The 8,068-nt window shown below is 44.0% G+C and overlaps 1 protein-coding gene across 11 annotated transcripts in view; it reads left to right on the top strand.

Annotated features, from left to right (window-relative positions):
• The first annotated feature begins 6,849 nt into the window (after positions 1-6,849).
• lhfpl2.S (LHFPL tetraspan subfamily member 2 S homeolog) overlaps positions 6,850-8,068 on the top strand; it is an 84,362-nt gene continuing 83,143 nt past the window's right edge. For all 11 annotated transcript variants that reach the window (XM_018244463.2, XM_018244457.2, XM_041580520.1 and 8 more), the window contains exon 1: positions 6,850-7,073. The gene's annotated coding sequence lies outside the window, so the exon portion shown is untranslated. The remainder of the gene's footprint in view (positions 7,074-8,068) is intronic.

Below are 8,068 nucleotides of genomic sequence, written 5' to 3'. Positions count from 1 at the left end.
AGTAGCAGTTGGATAATACTAGAAGGGACTGTGGCTGTGGGATAGCAGGTATAGTAGGGAGAGATGGTGCCTATAGTAACAGTGGGATAATAGTCTCTGGGAAGGGAGTGTGACTGTGGGATAGCAGGTATAGTAGGGAGAGATGGTGCCTATAGTAACAGTGGATAATAGTCTCTGGGAAGGAAGTGTGATTGTGGGATAGCAGGTATAGTAGGGAGAGATGGTGCCTATAGTAACAGTGGGATAACAGTCTCTGGGAAGGGAGTGTGGCTGTGGGATAGCAGGTATAGTAGGGAGAGATGGTGCCTATAGTAACAGTGAGATATTAGTCTCTGGGAAGGGAGTGTGGCTGTGGGATAGCAGGTATAGTAGGGATAGATGGTGCCTATAGTAATAGTGGGATAATAGTCTCTGGGAAGGGAGTGTGACTGTGGGATAGCAGGTATAGTAGGGAGAGATGGTGGCAATAGTAGCAGTGGGGATAATAGTCTCTGGGAAGGGACTGTGACTGTGGGATTGCAGGTAAAGTAGGCGAGATGGTGCCTATAGTAACAGTGGGATAATAGTTTTTGGAAAGGGAGTGTGGCTGTGGGATAGCAGGTATAGTAGGGAGAGATGGTGTCTATAGTAGCAGTGGGATAATAGTCTCTGGGAAGGGACTGTGACTGTGGGATATAGGGAGAGATGGTGCCTATAGTAACAGTGGGATAATAGTCTCTGGGAAGGGACTGTGGCTGTGGGATAGCAGGTATAGTAGGGAGAGATGGTGCCTATAGTAACAGTGGGATAATAGTCTCTGGGAAGGGACTGTGGCTGTGGGATAGCAGGTATAGTAGGGAGAGATGGTGCTTATAGTAACAGTGGGATAATAGTCTCTGGAAAGGCACTGGCCCGGGCCTAGGGCAGCAAGATTTTAGGGGCGGCATGCCACCCCGCCGCAATCTAAGGAGCACTAGGGACACGTATTCCCCAGTGCTCCGGCACATGCACGTGCTTGCATTCGGGGGGGCACGTTCACAATTGCGAGCATGACCATGTGGCCTTATATATCTTTTAGTTACAGACACTATCATGTAATGTTTCTGATTCAGATCATGGAGAATATGTTAGGAGCTCTGAGAATTTAGAAATGGACTTGTCAAGAGTGGGTTATTTACCTTGGGGATGTGGAAGCTGTGAAATGACATCATTGTGCAGAAATCTGTGACTCTGACGAGTGGGTGAGAACTGCATTTTCCTGTTTTCCCTTTCTACATCCTCACTACACACTGGGGATTTTCTACCAACTATCTATACAGGCATGTGGTCTGTTGTCCAGAATGCTTGGGACCTGGGGTTTTCCAGATACATAGTTACATAGTGAACTGCCCACAGACTCAGTAATGTAAATAGGGATGCATCGAATCCAGGGATTCGGCCAGGATTCAGCCTTTTTCAGCCTAATCCTTCTGCCCAGCTGAACCGAATCCAAATTTGCATATACAAATTAGGGGCGGGGAGGGAAACCGCGTGACTTTTTGTCACAAAACAAGAAAGTATGCATATGCAAATTAGGATTCAGATCAGTATTCAGCCGAATCTTTCGCGAAGGATTTAGGGGTTTGACCAAATCCAAAATAGTGGATTTGGTGCATCCCTAAATGTAACTAAGCAGGGTCGGGCGCGGGTGCTGCCCCCCTCCAGACACAGTTTTCCATGCACCTTTGTATCTGCGCGAGCATCTGGAGGACACCAAGTGGGTGCGGATCCGGGTGTGATCACGCCCCCTGTAATTTGGAGATTTCTTGATAATGGGTTTCCGGATAATAGATCCAATGCCTGATTATAGTTAACCAAGATTTTTTTTCAACACATTTTACAGATTTTTCCCTTAATCCTCATTTTTGATTACAGCCTAAACAGAGATATACTATACAACTATGTTCGTTTCCTCTGTACCGGAACTGGCAAGGGGTACTGCTGGCCCTATTTGTGACATTCTTCTCTCCTAGCATGAGCCCTTACAGGAAGTGTTCAATATAAAAATAAAAACTGGGTAAATAGATAGGTTGTGCAAAATAACAAAATGTTTCTAATATACTATAGCTAGCCAAAAATGTATAATAATGTATAAAGGCTGTAGTGACTGGATGTTTAACATAATAGCCAGAACACTACTTGGTTTTCTTTGATTGGTTACCAGGCATTAACCAATCAGTGACTTGAGGGGGGGCCACATGGGTCATAACTGTTGCTTTTGAATCTGACCTGCATGCTAAGGCTCAATTGCAAACTCACTGAAGAGTTATGTCCCATATGGCCACACTTACAGTAGCTGACTAATTCAGAGTTAGAGAGCTGCAAAGCAGGAAGTTGTGTTCCGTTCTTTTATGTGAGACATCCAGTCACTCCAGCCTTTATACATTACGTTTTTGGCTAACTATATTATAAACATTTTTTATTTTGCACAGCCTATCTATTTACCCAGTTTTTAATTTTACACTGAACTATTCCTTTAAATAATGATACATTTGTGCAACTTTCATATTAAGGGCAATGGCACTCCAGTAGATTAATCGCCAGTGATAAATCTCTGCTTCTGTTTTCTTTTACAAGCTTTCCCACCTGCAATAATGTGAATCGCTGGTGGTAAAAACCCATGTGTCACTTCAGTCTCCCAAAATCCCTTGAAGCTTTCTCTTGAGTCACCTATATACATAAATTATACTTTTTCAATGGTTTAGAAGTTATTTGTCTATGTAATTAATTTGCAATTAAAAACTGTACAGTCTGTTTTTTTGTTTTTCTTTGCCCTGCTGGTTCTGACCATTGAAAACAAATAGCAGAAAGGTTTGAATCCCCTCCTTCTCAGTAATGTCTATAACCTCTGTGCAGGAAGTACAACATCTGCTCAGTGTGGGTGTACAGAAAACACCCATGGGGCTGATGGAACCTCCAACAGTGACAATGTGAATTTTAATCTATCTGTCATGTTATCTGGCTGTTCAGAATGCTGTGTATAAAGTGGATGGGATTACTGATATTTTAACTGACATAGGTGTGCCTCTCATAGGTGTGCCTCTCCATAAGGATAAAGTTAGTGTTTACAGCTCTCTGCAGGAACTGATTAACTTTGCCTCGGGGGACCCCCCCTGCTCGCTTTCATTTGCCGGACCAGTTTGATATATGAGACTAGTGAGGACTTCTGTGCTTTTTCTTCTGTGTGCTGTTGTGTTGGGATTCAGGTCCAAGCCTCTCATCAGACAGGGAATGATGTCATGGAAGCTTTTCTGCCTAATTGGAAACAAAATTTGTCATGGCAGTATTTGGAGTCCCTCCAGCAGGAATGCAGAGTAATGTAAAACCATGCTCATTCACAGCATAAATCCCAGGGGTTTATATATAGGGGTTTGCTGATGATCACGAGTTACTATTTGGAAAGATGATTTGCATCAACACCACATTGTATAGATTATGCTTGAGTCCAGGCCGTGATAAACTCAAACTCAGGATAAACCCAGGTTTAGTTTTAGATTTCAGGTAGAGAGTATCTAATGTATATCTATATGAAGACACTAATCTGGTACAAAGAACATTTCTTCTCTTATGAGAGGGAATTGTCATTTTGCTTTTCCTGAATAAAGTAATCTTAAACTTCTCTGTACCATTGCAATTCTAGATCTAAGTATAGGAGAAGGAAGAGGAACTCCAGCAGTATTACTGCAAACAACTTTTTATTCCAGGCAGTGGTAAACACAACATGTTTCGGGTTCAATACCCATTATCAAGGATTCACTTGATAAAGGGTATTGAACCCAAAACATGTTGTGTTTACTACTGCCTGGAATAAAAAAGTTGTTTGCAGTAATACTGCTGGAGTTCCTTTTCCTTCTCCTATACTTGGATCTTTTGCAGCAATTGCAGCACAGAGCAACTATTAAGGAATTGGACGCATATCATTTGGAAAAGCTGTGCTAACCACCATTCCCCTCTTCTATTTTGGAATTCTAGATCTACCTCTAAAAAATGTATTCATATATAAAAAGAAGCCAGAGGATTGGATCCATCTTATATACTATTCATTGTCCTGAATTGCATATCATGTCCTCTCTAAAGCCAGTTGGTGGAATTCATAACTTTACTATGCATGACTTTATTGCAACTGATCAGCTGGTCTGTCCATGCAATCGAGGTTAATCTAGGCTGGGGGCACACACGGTATTCTTGTATTTTTCTTGTATTGATGTATGTAATTTCCCTGTATATTAGTGCTTGGCTAATCACTCTGATCTAACTAGAATTTTTTTGGGCATTATCTTATAAGCACTTGCTGGTGGTGTATGTCCCGTCCCAGCAGTTGTTAAGAGCTTCAGGTCTTGATCTTCTGTTCTAATTTACCTTTTGGCTTAGGGGCACTGGGGACCATTGTGTCATTTATGAATAACATTATGCATAAAGAGCTACATGTCATGCCTCCAATAGTTAAAAGGATTTGGTAGGACCGTATTCAACTAACATGGCCGCCGTGTGTAAAGGGTTGTCATAGAAACAATGTGACATCTTAACGGCTGTTGCAGACCAGTCACCAGGGGAGAGCCAATCAGATCTATTTCACTTTGTCCCTAAGGCAGGGATCCCCAACCTTTTGAACCCGTGAGCAACATTCAGAAGTAAAAGGAGTTGGGGAGCAACACTAGCATGAAAAATGTTCTTGGGGTGCCAAATAAGTGCTGTGATTGGCCATTTGGTAGCCCTATGTGGATTGTCACCCTACATTGAGGCTCTGTTTGGCAGTACACCTGATTTTTATACAACCAAAACTTGCCTCCAAGCCAGGAACTCAAAAATAAGTACCTGCTTTGAGGCCACTAGGAGCAACATCAAGGGGTTTGAGAGCAACATGTTGCTCACGAGCTACAGGTTGGGGTTCCCTGCCCTAAGGCATGGGTGTCCACAGATTAGAGATCACTCTATTAAAATCACCAGAAATCCTGTCTCTCTACATGCAGAATTTGTGCAAAAGGCAGTTATTTTGTTAGATTTTGTTTGTACTGGAATCAGTTATATGAGTAAGCTCTAATGCATCTTCTAGGCAAAAGGAGCCCCCCATAAGATATATTGGATCTAACTCTCAATGATTTTCTGTCACCCAACTGCTGCATGAAGACAGAATGAAGAGAAACAGATGCTAAGAGAGGAACAGTTAAGATAAATGTGATTATTTCATAAATGGTGCAGAATATTTAATTGATTGTATTTAGAAAGTTTCTTATTTCGGTATGACGAAGCTTATATTAAATTTTCATTTTCGCAATAGTTCCCTTTTAAGCTCAGAGTGTGAATGCCAGTGTATGTGTGTGTCTTTGTGTGCCTCTATGCTGTTGCCTTTGTGTAAATTCATTGTTAGTGTTAATGAGTGTGTTTAAGAAGGTCTGAGAAATCCTGTGTGTGAATTATAGAGACTATAATGAACCTGTGTATAGCTGTTTAACTACATTCATTATTGAATCTTATAGGTACAGGTTGGCTGTGGGTTTTGCCTACAACCATTTGCCACAAAGCACATTAACCCCTACAGTTCCTTGCCCCGCTGCTCCATTCATGGGCGCTCTGCAAATAAGGCAAATAAGGCGGCAGCGCCCCCTGGTTGCCAGGGGCGGCAAAAAGGCCGCTCCTGGTAACGAAGAGCCGAATTTCCAGTTTTAAATCTGGAAATTTGGCTCTTCTAGTGCAGAGAGCGCAATTGCGCTCTCTGCACTAGCGACGTGGTCCCCCCCCGACTCCCATCTGGCGCTGAAGGTGAGTGCCGTGGGGAGGCGGGGCGGCAAAAACGAAGGCCGTCTCGGGGCGGCAAATTGGGTAGGATCGCCCCTGGCTCCATTGTATCCCCCACCTATCCATGGCCCCATTTTTAGGGTATGTAAAATGGAGGCTTTACTGTATGTATCCAGCTGTAACTAGAACTCTAGAGGGAATAACATTCTACAAACCACTGGCTAGTAGTTTTGTTAAGAATGTAAAAAATACCAAGTGCTGTCCTGGCAAACAAGGAGTTTGTGTCACTAATAGAATGACAATGCTTTTCATGTGCAACAGTTACTACTATAGTTTTATATTTATAGAAAAGCTGTTGTTAGGTTTGTGTGGAAACCAAAATATGGGTTCAAGCATGAAACCTAGCAGTAGCCTAAAAAGGAGGCCTGTGTAGATGAAGCCTAAGACTCCCACATCTCATTAATCTGCCACTGAGTGCAGTGAAAGAGGCAGGACTTCTCACTAAATGAGTATGGTTTGGGCAGATTAGGGGAAGGGTTGGGAGTGTCCAGTCATATTGGGGGGGGGGGTCTTACAATTCATCAAGAATAATCCTACTCATACAGAGTTGGCCAAACTTTGTTGTTGGACACAGACATGGAGCATGGGGAGATGAGAAAGTAAAACATCCACTTCAGTTTCTAACTTCTAACCCTCAGCCCAAATGAACAGAACCACCGCATTGGCCTCCCCCCGTCATAATCCCTTCCTTCTGCCCACAGCCACCTCACACAGCTCTGATACAATTGTTGCATCTGTGCCTTGTGGTGTCTTGCTTTCACACACACTCACAGCTATACGCCACAAAGTCATTAGAAAAAATGCAAAAGCTGCACAAGACAATGAAACGGAGAGTTGTGTGGCGTGTGCCATTTCTTTATTATCTGTGTGATTTGTATTTAACAGAGTGGCGCAACGCGCTGGAACTAGGGCAGGCAGGAGGAATTACTATTCACTGGAATCCCTGAAGCTGGCAGGGATTCCCGGGCAGCCCTCCCTCATGACTGCGTGTCCCCTCAGCCCTCTGCAAACTGTCTGACTTGGAGTCTGGGGTGGGCGTGGCGGAGTGACGTATAGGGGGCGGGGACACGGTGCATGCCCGGGCTGCTGCTCGCTACACGTTCAATGAGGATTGGGGGGAGGGAGCGTCGAGGGCAGGAGGGATCGGGCTGCTCTTTCCACATAACGGGAATTAATGGGACTGCTGTAGGCACGGCTCGGGGGGACATGCACAGCGGCAATGTGAAGCTTTATCCCTGAGAAAGTGCCTCATATTCTGGGTAAGTGCTGCACCCCTCGCCGCCTTCTCCTACTTCATTCATTTCTATCCCATCATTTACTGTTTATTCGTGTCCCGCCCTGCCCCTCGCATTGTACTGTGAGCTGCTCTCTTGCTCGGACTCTGCTGCTACCATTATGCCAGAAATGTATGGGGGGGAGCAGGCATTGGCTCGCGGGGGATGCTGGGAGTTGTAGTTTAGTCATTTTGAAGGATGTTGCTCAGCAGTGGCAATAAAGGGGCGGTGTGTTACTTTTTACCCTTTTGTATAACCCTATGCATTCTGTGCCAGTGAGTTGTGATCATATTGGCTCATGACTGGTCTATACACTGCCTATTAATCACTCTCCTCTTTATGGAAGTCTGCTAATCATTATATGCTCTATATCCCCTAATGAGCACAACATGTGACCTTTGCCTGACTCTGTCCCTTTTATTCCTTCTCTTATGGACCATATAATGGCACTCACCAAACTTCTTCCATATTAGGTGCATTTTTAGTTGTGTCCATTAGGGGCAGTAGCCCAGCAGCTGCTTGTGGTCCATAGGAAAAGGCTTTGATGTGAGAGGGAGCAGGATTGGCTTGTATCAGTACCTTCCTACAGACTAATGAATGGGCCGCGGGGCTTGTGTGTCCCTGCAGCTGTTTGTTAGTCCCACCGTGACATAGTGAATGAGTTAACTAGAGCAGCAGCGACTGTAATGGAACTGCAGGGGAGTCTGGACCACCCAGTGTAACGAGGAGGGAAACAGAAAAGCTGTTTTAGTCTGACAATGACTGGACAAGACAGTGGGGGGCCCTGGTGTAGGAATATTGTTCCTGACCCTCATTAGCAGAACTAGAATATACTGGCCCCGTATCAAAGAATTTACTATAAATTACATTACTAGTGGACTGTTAAATATTGCTCCGATGGGCCCCTAGTGCACCTGAACTACACATGGCCTTCTTGCTGGACTGTAAACTTTTAAACTGCAGCCACTCACACACACTGT

Source organism: Xenopus laevis, chromosome 1S, assembly GCF_017654675.1.
Source record: "Xenopus laevis strain J_2021 chromosome 1S, Xenopus_laevis_v10.1, whole genome shotgun sequence".
Taxonomy (NCBI): Eukaryota; Metazoa; Chordata; class Amphibia; order Anura; family Pipidae; genus Xenopus; species Xenopus laevis.
This window is presented reverse-complemented; position numbering and strand designations above follow the sequence as displayed.